This window comes from Antedon bifida, chromosome 11, assembly GCF_963402885.1.
Source record: "Antedon bifida chromosome 11, ecAntBifi1.1, whole genome shotgun sequence".
NCBI lineage: Eukaryota > Metazoa > Echinodermata > Crinoidea > Comatulida > Antedonidae > Antedon > Antedon bifida.
Window position 1 is genome coordinate 2,354,628 of NC_136236.1, and position 14,478 is coordinate 2,369,105.

General features: G+C 33.3%; 1 long non-coding RNA gene across 2 annotated transcripts; it reads left to right on the forward strand.

Moving 5' to 3' along the window:
- The first annotated feature begins 27 nt into the window (after positions 1-27).
- Positions 28-14,393, forward strand: LOC144855387 (uncharacterized). 2 transcript variants are annotated; one of them, XR_013614803.1, is made up of 4 exons: positions 28-116; positions 13,569-13,694; positions 14,048-14,113; positions 14,223-14,393. It is a non-coding gene; the product is annotated as an uncharacterized LOC144855387 (long non-coding RNA). The 2 variants fall into 2 exon arrangements; XR_013614804.1 differs by lacking the exon at positions 28-116 and adding an exon at positions 13,209-13,379.
- The last annotated feature ends 85 nt before the right edge of the window (positions 14,394-14,478 follow it).

Sequence of the window (14,478 nt, forward strand, 5' to 3'; positions counted from 1 at the left end):
TCATCACACAGTTCCTGACTCGTCAAGATAACATCATCGTACCAATCGTCGAATCTTAGCAACCTACCGTATCAACATGAAGACTTCAACTTGTCTCGTTTTGCTCATCATTGGAGGTAAGTTTGTTTTTTTCTTTTAACCAAACCTAAGTATAAACATTGGCCAATAGTGTAGGCTGGTATGTCGTTTATGTGAATGTCGTGTATATTTTTTGTTAAAAGCAAGCTTTGACTTTATTTCATATCTTGATAATATAAGGAATGAAAAAAAATATGTTGCCAATTTTTCAAAAGACATTTAAAGGACCAAATTCAAGATGGCCGCCAACATTCAAATAACCCTATTAAAAATCAGAATATCACCAATAATACAAATTATGAATGTGGAACAAGTCCGTTTTGATGGTATTACTGTACCCATTATACAATCTTAACTATGTAAAGCGATAATCTGTCGGCCATCTTGGATTTCAAAATGGCCGCCACTAAAAATTAAATTCTTTAAATAATTTTTTTTAAATATGTGTGCATAAATTGTTGTTTGTACACAATGTTCTAAAATTGTCACTTTATTTATTATTATTAATTACTTTATTATTGTTTGGTAGGGCCCTTATAGGGCGGAGGTGGGGAGGCAGAGTTCATTTGAGGGAGATGCTTATTCGAGGGATGTTTTAGTTTTAATAATATCGTAACATTTATAATAAAATGAAATCCTCTAATAGATATGAAAAGTGGTAAAAAATAATAACAAATGCTTGGTAAATTGTAGTTAACAGTGTGATGAATCTATTACAAATAGTATAATTGTGTTATTATAAATATAATACAATATTGTGTGTATAAATGTGGATGGGCGTTTATTAGATAGTTGGGTAGGTGGGTGTAGGCGATTATTATTCAAAGTGATGTTTTATTGGGGAGGCGTTTATTCAAATAAATACCACCATCATAATACATCATTTAATTTAAACATCTTTTGAAACTAACTTCCGCGACAGTGTAGTCCGTTTCGGCCCAAGAAGGAAGATGTTTTAAATGGCTTGCAATATGGGCCCTAATGGACACAGATAGCCTACAGTTATTCCTGCCAGCTTACTCAATAAAACTCGGCTATCGGGATTTTATTTTTTAACTACTGTACCTTCACACGCGCGGTCCGATCCGATCCGAAAATAAACAAAAACTAAAATGGCTATAGCCACTAACGACCAAGTTAACTGAAACCAGGTAGTTGGCAAGGTGAACCTGTGAACTCATTGTGAACCCGGAAATTACTTTGACCGCGTACAATTAAAATTGAGCTGAAAATCTACCCATGAAATCAGAAATTTTGTTTTAAAACTCTTTATAATATATTCCTAAGATAGATAAATAATAAATGCGTTATTGCTATGTAATTTAATGTCTGAACCTTCAGGACCATAGTCACCAGTATGGTTGGTAAGTTTTCAACCTGTCAACCTTTGGCAGAAGCTTGAAGGAAATAAAGATACAGCTCATTCACAAGATTATTCATAGGCAGCATTAACTCCCACTTCTCATCTTCTACAATCTCAACCGATTTAATTAGATATGTACCCCCTACAGATAGACCACCATTATACACTGGTTTGATGAGTGCACATGGTTGTGGTATACAAATCATGTACTACAGTAGGGAAAGAATGCCTGGTGATGACTCTTGCCCGAGATGAGTGGAAGTGGACAGAGATGACATCAAGAAGCAATTATTATGTCGACCCGGTGAACTATATGGCTTTTGGACATGTAGCATTGTGAAAATAGTGTTGAGGCCAGTGCTTTTGTTGAAACTGAACTTGTATTACTTATACAACCAGTGACACAAATATCTTAAATGGAAAACATCTCTAAGGACAGAAGCACACTAATTCTGCTTTCTCTCTACAAATGCAGACAGAGAAAGAGATTCTAAGTGAATTATCATTAAATTTTGTTTGAAAGAGGCTGATCATGAAGATATTAACTTAAATACAGAGAGTCGACGAAATCTAAATGATGTGGTAAAACTATATCCCTATATATGTCCGAGACACAAGAAAACGATATCTGCACACATGGAAAGTACACATGCTTTTATCAAATATTTCTTCGCTCATGACCACCTGAACTACGACCGGTTACTTCCGCCGCTGTATCAATTTCAACAGATTACTGAAACAAATTACAGATATTGGAGTTTATGAGAGGACATGTATGTGTGGGACTTGCTGGATTTACATCAATTGATCAGGGTCAGTGAGCGTGGTATCATTGGAATAACACAAATTAATGATTTCATCAGAGCTGGCAAATCTAGTTGATGAGTTTGAAAGCCAACATTTAAAGAGAGATGATATCCCGATTAATGAAGAAGTTTATGAGATGTTTTAATTGCCTAAGTCACATAGCTGACTTAGGCAGAAACACAAAAAACGATCTGAGCATGTGCAAATGTATATAAAAGCACTCAGATAATGTACAGATGGCAGTATAATGATATAAGCAGTGAGTTAGGCAGATCATAAGTCAGCTCTCCTTAATTGCCTAAGTCACACAGCTGACTTAGGCAGAAGCATAACAAATATAGTATATTGATAAAAGCAGTGAGTTAGGCAGATCATAAGTCAGCTCTCCTTAATTGCCTAAGTCACACAGCTGACTTAGGCAGAAACACAACAAATATAGTATATTGATATAAGCAGTGAGTTAGGCCGTAAAACAAAAACAAAATTATGACTTAGACAATTTTGTTATGAGGCTGTCGATATCATCTATATACAAAAAATGCTACCTTTAAGTAACAAAATTTAATAGCATCAGCTCTTCAGAATAAAATTAACACCGATGATTTTAGAAAAGGAAAGTAGCAATAATAGAGAAAGAATTTGTAACAAATTGGTTAGAAATATACTATAAAAATGTATTTCTTATTTTATTAAAAAAATCATGATTCTCCTCTCCTTAATTGCGTAAGTCACACAGCTGACTTAGGCAGAAACACAAAAAACGATCTGAGCATGTGCAAATGTATATAAAAGCACTCAGATAATGTACAGAGGGCAGTATGATGATATAAGCAGTGAGTTAGGCAGATCATAATTCAGCTCTCCTTAATTGCCTAAGTCACACAGCTGACTTAGGCAGAAACACAAAAAATATAGTATATTGATATAAGCAATGAGTTAGGCAGATCATAAGTCAGCTCTCCTTAATTGCCTAAGTCACACAGATGTGACTTAGGAAAAAAAAATTATGATTAGACACTTTTGTTATGAGGCTGTCGATATCAACTATTAACAAAAAATGCTACCTTTAAGTAACAAAATTTAATAGCATCATAATTCAGCTCTCCTTAATTGCCTAAGTTACACAGCTGACTTAGGCAGAAACACAAAAAATATAGTATATTGATACAAGCAGTGAGTTAGGCAGACCATAAGTCAGCTCTCCTTAATTGCCTAAGTCACACAGCTGACTTAGGCAGAAATATAGTATATTGATATAAGCAGTGAGTTAGACAGAAAAAAAAAATTATGACTTAGACACTTTTGTTATGAGGCTGTCGATATCATCTATACACAAAAAATGCTACCTTTAAGTAACAAAATTTAATAGCATCAGCTCTTCAGATTAAAATTAACACTGATGATTTTAGAAAGGAAAGTAGCAATAAAAGAGAAAGAATTTGTAAAAAATGGGTTAAAAAATATACTATAAAAATGTATTTCTTATTTTATTAAAAAAATCACGAGTCTCCTCTCCTTAATTGCGTAAGTCACACAGCTGACTTAGGCAGAAACACAAAAAACGATCTGAGCATGTGCAAATGTATATAAAAGCACTCAGATAATGTACAGAGGGCAGTATGATGATATAAGCAGTGAGTTAGGCAGATCATAATTCAGCTCTCCTTAATTGCCTAAGTCACACAGCTGACTTAGGCAGAAACACAAAAAATATAGTATATTGATATAAGCAGTGAGTTAGGCAGATCATAAGTCAGCTCTCCTTAATTGCCTAAGTCACACAGCTGACTTAGGCAGAAACACAACAAATATAGTATATTGATATAAGCAGTGAGTTAGGCAGAAAAAAAAATTATGACTTAGACACTTTTGTTATGAGGCTGTCGATATCATCTATATACAAAAAATGCTACCTTTAAGTAACAAAATTTAATAGCATCAGCTCTTCAGAATAAAATTAACACTGATGATTTTAGAAAAGGAAAGTAGCAATAATAGAGAAAGAATTTGTAACAAATTGGTTAAAAATATACTATAAAAATGTATTTCTTATTTTATTTAAAAAATCATGATTCTCCTCTCCTTAATTGCGTAAGTCACACAGCTGACTTAGGCAGAAACACAAAAAACGATCTGAGCATGTGCAAATGTATATAAAAGCACTCAGATAATGTACAGAGGGCAGTATGATGATATAAGTTAGGCAGATCATAATTCAGCTCTCCTTAATTGCCTAAGTCAAAAGGCAGAAACACAAAAAACGATCTGAGCATGTGCAAATGTATATAAAAGCACTCAGATAATGTACAGAGGGCAGTATGATGATATAAGTTAGGCAGATCATAATTCAGCTCTCCTTAATTGCCTAAGTCACACAGCTGACTTAGGCAGAAACACAAAAAATATAGTATATTGATATAAGCAGTGAGTTAGGCAGATCATAAGTCAGCTCTCCTTAATTGCGTAAGTCACACAGCTGACTTAGGCAGAAACACAAAAAACGATCTGAGCATGTGCAAATGTATATAAAAGCACTCAGATAATGTACAGAGGGCAGTATGATGATATAAGCAGTGAGTTAGGCAGATCATAATTCAGCTCTCCTTAATTGCCTAAGTCACACAGCTGACTTAGGCAGAAACACAAAAAATATAGTATATTGATATAAGCAGTGAGTTAGGCAGATCATAAGTCAGCTCTCCTTAATTGCCTAAGTCACACAGATGTGACTTAGGAAAAAAAAATTATGATTAGACACTTTTGTTATGAGGCTGTCGATATCAACTATTAACAAAAAATGCTACCTTTAAGTAACAAAATTTAATAGCATCATAATTCAGCTCTCCTTAATTGCCTAAGTTACACAGCTGACTTAGGCAGAAACACAAAAAATATAGTATATTGATACAAGCAGTGAGTTAGGCAGATCATAAGTCAGCTCTCCTTAATTGCCTAAGTCACACAGCTGACTTAGGCAGAAATATAGTATATTGATATAAGCAGTGAGTTAGACAGAAAAAAAAAATTATGACTTAGACACTTTTGTTATGAGGCTGTCGATATCATCTATACACAAAAAATGCTACCTTTAAGTAACAAAATTTAATAGCATCAGCTCTTCAGATTAAAATTAACACTGATGATTTTAGAAAGGAAAGTAGCAATAAAAGAGAAAGAATTTGTAAAAAATGGGTTAAAAAATATACTATAAAAATGTATTTCTTATTTTATTAAAAAAATCACGAGTCTCCTCTCCTTAATTGCGTAAGTCACACAGCTGACTTAGGCAGAAACACAAAAAACGATCTGAGCATGTGCAAATGTATATAAAAGCACTCAGATAATGTACAGAGGGCAGTATGATGATATAAGCAGTGAGTTAGGCAGATCATAATTCAGCTCTCCTTAATTGCCTAAGTCACACAGCTGACTTAGGCAGAAACACAAAAAATATAGTATATTGATATAAGCAGTGAGTTAGGCAGATCATAAGTCAGCTCTCCTTAATTGCCTAAGTCACACAGCTGACTTAGGCAGAAACACAACAAATATAGTATATTGATATAAGCAGTGAGTTAGGCAGAAAAAAAAATTATGACTTAGACACTTTTGTTATGAGGCTGTCGATATCATCTATATACAAAAAATGCTACCTTTAAGTAACAAAATTTAATAGCATCAGCTCTTCAGAATAAAATTAACACTGATGATTTTAGAAAAGGAAAGTAGCAATAATAGAGAAAGAATTTGTAACAAATTGGTTAAAAATATACTATAAAAATGTATTTCTTATTTTATTTAAAAAATCATGATTCTCCTCTCCTTAATTGCGTAAGTCACACAGCTGACTTAGGCAGAAACACAAAAAACGATCTGAGCATGTGCAAATGTATATAAAAGCACTCAGATAATGTACAGAGGGCAGTATGATGATATAAGTTAGGCAGATCATAATTCAGCTCTCCTTAATTGCCTAAGTCAAAAGGCAGAAACACAAAAAACGATCTGAGCATGTGCAAATGTATATAAAAGCACTCAGATAATGTACAGAGGGCAGTATGATGATATAAGTTAGGCAGATCATAATTCAGCTCTCCTTAATTGCCTAAGTCACACAGCTGACTTAGGCAGAAACACAAAAAATATAGTATATTGATATAAGCAGTGAGTTAGGCAGATCATAAGTCAGCTCTCCTTAATTGCCTAAGTCACACAGATGTGACTTAGGAAAAAAAAATTATGACTTAGACACTTTTGTTATGAGGCTGTCGATATCATCTATTAACAAAAAATGCTACCTTTAAGTAACAAAATTTAATAGCATCATAATTCAGCTCTCCTTAATTGCCTAAGTTACACAGCTGACTTAGGCAGAAACACAAAAAATATAGTATATTGATACAAGCAGTGAGTTAGGCAGATCATAAGTCAGCTCTCCTTAATTGCCTAAGTCACACAGCTGACTTAGGCAGAAATATAGTATATTGATACAAGCAGTGAGTTAGGCAGATCATAAGTCAGCTCTCCTTAATTGCCTAAGTCACACAGCTGACTTAGGCAGAAATATAGTATATTGATATAAGAAGTGAGTTAGACAGAAAAAAAAAATTATGACTTAGACACTTTTGTTATGAGGCTGTCGATATCATCTATACACAAAAAAATGCTACCTTTAAGTAACAAAATGTAATAGCATCAGCTCTTCAGATTAAAATTAACACTGATGACTTTAGAAAGGAAAGTAGCAATAAAAGAGAAAGAATTTGTAACAAATGGGTTAAAAAATATACTATAAAAATGTATTTCTTATTTTATTTAAAAAATCACGAGTCTCCTCTCCTTAATTGCCTAAGTCACATAGCTGACTTAGGCAGAAACACAAAAAAACGATCTCAGCATGTGCAAATGTATATAAAAGCACTCAGATAATGTACAGAAGGCAGTATAATGATATAAGCAGTGAGTTAGGCAGATCATAAGTCAGCTCTCCTTAATTGCCTAAGTCACACAGCTGACTTAGGCAGAAACACAAAAAATATAGTATATTGATATAAGCAGTGAGTTAGGCAGATCATAAGTCAGCTCTCCTTAATTGCCTAAGTCACACAGCTGACTTAGGCAGAAACACAACAAATATAGTATATTGATATAAGCAGTGAGTTAGGCAGAAAAAAAAATTATGACTTAGACACTTTTGTTATGAGGCTGTCGATATCATCTATATACAAAAAATGCTACCTTTAAGTAACAAAATTTAATAGCATCAGCTCTTCAGAATAAAATTAACACTGATGATTTTAGAAAAGGAAAGTAGCAATAATAGAGAAAGAATTTGTAACAAATTGGTTAAAAATATACTATAAAAATGTATTTCTTATTTTATTTAAAAAATCATGATTCTCCTCTCCTTAATTGCGTAAGTCACACAGCTTACTTAGGCAGAAACACAAAAAACGATCTGAGCATGTGCAAATGTATATAAAAGCACTCAGATAATGTACAGAGGGCAGTATGATGATATAAGCAGTGAGTTAGGCAGATCATAATTCAGCTCTCCTTAATTGCCTAAGTCACACAGCTGACTTAGGCAGAAACACAAAAAATATAGTATATTGATATAAGCAGTGAGTTAGGCAGATCATAAGTCAGCTCTCCTTAATTGCCTAAGTCACACAGATGTGACTTAGGAAAAAAAATTATGACTTAGACACTTTTGTTATGAGGCTGTCGATATCATCTATTAACAAAAAATGCTACCTTTAAGTAACAAAATTTAATAGCATCATAATTCAGCTCTCCTTAATTGCCTAAGTTACACAGCTGACTTAGGCAGAAACACAAAAAATATAGTATATTGATACAAGCAGTGAGTTAGGCAGATCATAAGTCAGCTCTCCTTAATTGCCTAAGTCACACAGCTGACTTAGGCAGAAATATAGTATATTGATATAAGCAGTGAGTTAGACAGAAAAAAAAAATTATGACTTAGACACTTTTGTTATGAGGCTGTCGATATCATCTATACACAAAAAAATGCTACCTTTAAGTAACAAAATTTAATAGCATCAGCTCTTCAGATTAAAATTAACACTGATGATTTTAGAAAGGAAAGTAGCAATAAAAGAGAAAGAATTTGTAACAAATGGGTTAAAAAATATACTATAAAAATGTATTTCTTATTTTATTTAAAAAATCACGAGTCTCCTCTCCATAATTGCCTAAGTCACATAGCTGACTTAGGCAGAAACACAAAAAACGATCTGAGCATGTGCAAATGTATATAAAAGCACTCAGATAATGTACAGAGGGCAGTATGATGATATAAGCAGTGAGTTAGGCAGATCATAAGTCAGCTCTCCTTAATTGCCTAAGTCACACAGATGTGACTTAGGAAAAAAAAATTATGACTTAGACACTTTTGTTATGAGGCTGTCGATATCATCTATTAACAAAAAATGCTACCTTTAAGTAACAAAATTTAATAGCATCATAATTTAGCTCTCCTTAATTGCCTAAGTCACACAGCTGACTTAGGCAGAAATATAGTATATTGATATAAGCAGTGAGTTAGACAGAAAAAAAAATTATGACTTAGACACTTTTGTTATGAGGCTGTCGATATCATCTATACACAAAAAAATGCTACCTTTAAGTAACAAAATTTAATAGCATCAGCTCTTCAGATTAAAATTAACACTGATGATTTTAGAAAGGAAAGTAGCAATAAAAGAGAAAGAATTTGTAACAAATGGGTTAAAAAATATACTATAAAAATGTATTTCATATTTTATTTAAAAAATCACGAGTCTCCTCTCCTTAATTGCCTAAGTCACATAGCTGACTTAGGCAGAAACACAAAAAAACGATCTCAGCATGTGCAAATGTATATAAAAGCACTCAGATAATGTACAGAAGGCAGTATAATGATATAAGCAGTGAGTTAGGCAGATCATAAGTCAGCTCTCCTTAATTGCCTAAGTCACACAGCTGACTTAGGCAGAAACACAAAAAATATAGTATATTGATATAAGCAGTGAGTTAGGCAGATCATAAGTCAGCTCTCCTTAATTGCCTAAGTCACACAGCTGACTTAGTCAGAAACACAACAAATATAGTATATTGATATAAGCAGTGAGTTAGGCAGAAAAAAAAATTATGACTTAGACACTTTTGTTATGAGGCTGTCGATATCATCTATATACAAAAAATGCTACCTTTATTATGAAGTGTACTGTCAGTACTATAGACCTCCTGATGGTCAACATTTTGTGTTATTCACCATGTTGTTGTCACAAGCATATTATTTTGTGTATTTCAATCTAATTTTATTTAACTTACACACGTTTTAGTAAGAAATTTAACCAATTTTTTAAAAAATGGTGGCCATTTTGAAATTCAAAATGGCCGCCATTTTGTGTTAATCACCAATGTTATTGTCATAGGCCTATCATTTTATGTGATTTCAATCAACGTCATAACTTGCTCATGTTTTAATAAGAAATTTAATCCATTTTTTTAAAATGGCGGCCATTTTGAAATTCAAAATGTCAGAATACTAATGATTCTTATAGAGCAGAGAACCCATATGAACTTAAAATATTATTCATAATGGGTGTTACTTTGTCCAATATGGTACATTTATTGGATATTTTACGTATTGGCGGCCATCTTGGATTTGACACCCTTAAGCTTTTTTTAAAAAATGGCAACATATTTTTTTCATTACTTTACATCCTAAAGACACTAAATCAGTTGGAATTTTGCTTTTAACAAAAAAATGACACGAAATTACATAGTGGCCTACATTACAAGTACTACTGTACCGTCACATTTACTGTCTTTAACTATTAACTGCATGACAAATTAACTTACAGTAGGTGAACACTACTGTATTAAAAGACGAATCCTTTTGCAAACTTACGTGTGGGTGGCATTTATAGTACCACAAGGAGTACGTAAGCGCAACGCAAGCAATTGACCAATCACAAGTGATGTATTATTTAAACTGTCGCTTGATATATGCGCATTACGTCTTTACGTTGTGTCTTAGTGGCAACCAAGCTGTTACTACAATCGCTTATATCTTACATTTTCAATGTTTATTTGCTTTCTTCAGCCGTCATTCTGAATATGTGCGAGGCTCAAAGTGCCAGTGCTTCTACATCGACTAGTCGACGCAAAAGAGGTTTGTACTATTTAATGCTCTTTTTAAATTTTCCTTTGCGTTTTTAGTTTTGTGTAAGTGTGTCAACGAGACATTATGATAATTACTAGTTCTTACAATAATGTATTGTGCTGATGGTATAGAACGTATAGAATAATAGCTTTAGCATACCACCATACAAAATGCGTAATATAATGAATTTGTGAATTTTACGATGACGACTAATAAGCAACAAAATAATAATAAGTGTATGTAATCCTCTTATTACAGATGTTGACAACGTTGCTGAGCTTGACAATGACGTCGTTGCCCTTGACGACTTGAGAATCAAAAGAGGTAAGTTTCATTTACATATATAAGAAGTATTCAGCTTCCGATTTTGTTGTTGTTGCTGATTAATGAATGGTCATCGTGGCCGGAGGTTTTGGCCATTATGAAAACTCACAAAACGTCCTGCTCTATTGACATCTCCTAACTGGTGACATATTTTCGATTATGACGTCATAGGAGTTTCTGTGCAACATTCTAAATCTATGTCTACACTATCAAACATAATGTGACAAAAAATGTGATGTGCCCATATATGGACACGATGATGTCATATCACTACCATATTTGGGCATATCACTACCATATTTGGGCGCCTCACACGTTTTTTTGTCAAACTGGTTTGATAGTGTAGAGCTTTATGCCAATTATCAATGTCAAAATCTCCTGTTTCTGTTAGATGCAACTAAATTAAATTAACTCCATTATCACCCAACATTCACCCTCCTCACGAAATATCACAAATTTTAATGCAGTACTTTTTATTTTGTTTTAACAGAAGCATCGATGAAGAAAGCAATCAAAGATGGCAACTAGAACACCGAATGGACAGACGGACAAACGGACGCCAGGGCTATCCTGTAACTCGCGACACTTACAGTAATTTATACTAAATCAACACTGTATAGGCTATAGTTTATAACAACGTATTGTAATCGCAGTTGCGTTATGCCTGGCATATTTCAAGTACACGTACACATTATAAACTTTTCTCTATAATTCTTATGTGATCACATTATTTAGTCTATTGAATAAAATGTAGAGTGCAATTCGATTTTTGAGATTATTATTTTGTGCAATTTTGTAGTCTGTGTGAGTTATTATGAGGCCAATTTAATAAAATGGTTAGTTTTACGTCCGATGTTTGACATTCCTGTTTAATAAAGGCTTTACTATTAGTAGCTATTTAGCCATTCCCATGTTTTGATTTAAAATAAATAAACTAAAAATAATGATCTGAATGCGCGCATTATTTAAACACAACCCTTCAAAATAGCAAATATTGAAATTTGGGCGGCTTAAAAATTTATAAGGGGGAGGGATGTGAAACAAACTTGTTTATTTGGCCTTATGGTAAGCTGTAATTTCGAATGAATAGTGTTCCCACATGAGTGCACACTGAAGTTTTGACCAATTAAATAGTCTGACCAATCACTTTGGATGTTAAAAGAACAATATTTACATCTTACATCTATTTATTGAATATTGTTATGTGTTATGATATGGACTTTGTTCTAAAATAAAAGTGAATTGAATTGAATTGAATATGTTTGAATAACTATGTTCCGTTACGTTACGACGTGCCTACTATGAGAATACTACAAAAATACTACGATATAACTTGTTTGTATCAGAGAAAATAATTTCGCTCACCCCTGGTTTGTATCAATGACCGGTTACCAATTGATGGACTTCGATATATGTTATATAATAGTGTTGTTCAATGAGATATTGGAGATTCAAATATTAAAAATGAATTTAAAACTTATTACATGACATTACAAATTTGTACAACGGATAAAATAAACTTACAGAAGATCAATTAACTCTGAGTATTGGTGTAAATAAAAGCTTCGGCTTATATTTCAGAAAACTGTAAAATATATTACTATACGTTAACCACCATCATGGAGAGAGGAGCAAGAATTATCCGGTCGGAAATATACTGCCTCTCTCCATTTAAAATACATTCTGGAATCCAACAATATATATTCATATATACATTTGAACAATTTATGTTTTCTTTTCATTATTCTGGCAAGAAATCTCTAAATCGACAGCCTTAGAATAGGTCCTCTATTTTGAAAATAGCTGGTGTGTACTGATAGGGTTTTCATGATTTGGTACCTTTCGTTTTCTGTGCTATTTTTGTTAAAGTAAAGGTATTGTTGGGTAAAGTATAAGATTGTATTGATGGAAGAAAATGTGTTAGGCCTAAATATGGAGACAGCTCAACCAGGTTTAGTTGTTGTCGATTAATCACTGATTCTCCCAAACTGTACCTCTTATGGGTGGAATAACAATTCACAATAATCCGAATAAACGTAGACCTAATCTCTATAAGGAGATGAATGTACCCAAAACACCCGACAATTTGTTTCCGATGATAATACAATACAAAATTAACAAGTTGAGAACTTTAACTCTATAATCACTAAAGTTAATCATTAGACCAAAACAACAGATGGAAAAAAAACGCGGTTTGTCACGGGGATAAAATACATTAATCGCATTGACCGTGAGTTACTATGTTCCAGTTGGCGCGTTTTATGTGTGTTTTTTTGTTAAATACAAACAATTCTAAAACAAGATTACGTCAGGTAAGAACGATACAATATAATCATTTATATGTCCACGGTCGCACAATCCATGCTTTGTGATGTTTGAAATACGAATATTAACTATATTAATTAATAACAATAGTTTCAAATATGTTTGTTTATTATGTTTGTGTGTTTGTAAACAACAAATAATATTTGCCCTTCGGAAAATTTCTATAAAACAGAGAGTAAAATGCAACATTCATCACACAGTTCCTGACTTCGTCAAGATAACATCATCGTACCGATCGTTGAATCTTAGCAACCTACCGTATCAACATGAAGACTTCAACTTGTCTTGTTTTGCTCATCATTGGAGGTAAGTTTGATGTGTTCTTGTAGCCTAGGCCTAAATATTGGTAACACACCACCATCTATCAAGTGAATTCACGCCGGGCGTCGCGTACTTAAACACGCAGCATTTCTTTTGCGAAAGTTTGCGACATTTGTTATTTCCCGATCGCCTAACTCTCAATTTTATTTAAACTACTGTGTTTGTTTTCTTTAGCCATTATTGTCAGTATGTGCGAAGCTCAAAGTAGTAGTGCCGAATCTGGAGCTACATCTGATCCTGCTACATCTGCACCCGACAGTAGCGCCGACAGCAGCGCCGACAGCTCCAGACGCAAAAGAGGTTTGTAGTGGTTTTATTTAATTTTTATGTGTGTACGTTTTTAGGGATAGAGATGAGTTGAGTGTACAGTAAAGTCCTTTGGCGTCTAAATTGAGCAATACCGCATATGCGTGGTGATGATCTGTCGATGCGTTTGGTAAAATCCATTTCTTCTACTTTTCTAACTTTGTCTTTGCTCCATCAAATGACCGATAGTTACTACCATCTCCAATTCCAGGCTAATTCCTAATATTGTATTGTCTGTTTTCCCAGGATATTGCCTTTAATCGTTGCTAATAAAACTGAGTTGAAATTAATTGAAATAGGCTTAAAAATTGATACATTTTTGTAAATATTGAATCCTTTTATTACAGATGTTGACAACGTTGCTGAGCTTGAAAATGACGTCGTTGCCCTCGACAACTTGAGAATTAAACGAGGTAAATTTTCTTTCGTTATAATTTGTGACGACCTTTTTACTGATGAGTTTTGACTCCCACCAACGATACGATCGAGTAATTTCTAAAATTATTTTTTATTTCTTAACAGAAGCATCATTGAAGAAGGCAATCCAAAATGCCAACTAGAACACCAAATGGACAAACGGACAAACGGACGCTGGTTTACCTTAACGCGCGACACTTTAAGCTTATCTTTTCATGTTTCGTGTGAACATCAATGGACATATTAGATAGGCCTATGCTATCTCTGTAATTCTTATGTGATCACATTATTTTTAATTATTGAATAAAATGTAGAAACAGCAATTTTATTTGTTGATATTATTATTATTATTTTGCATTAT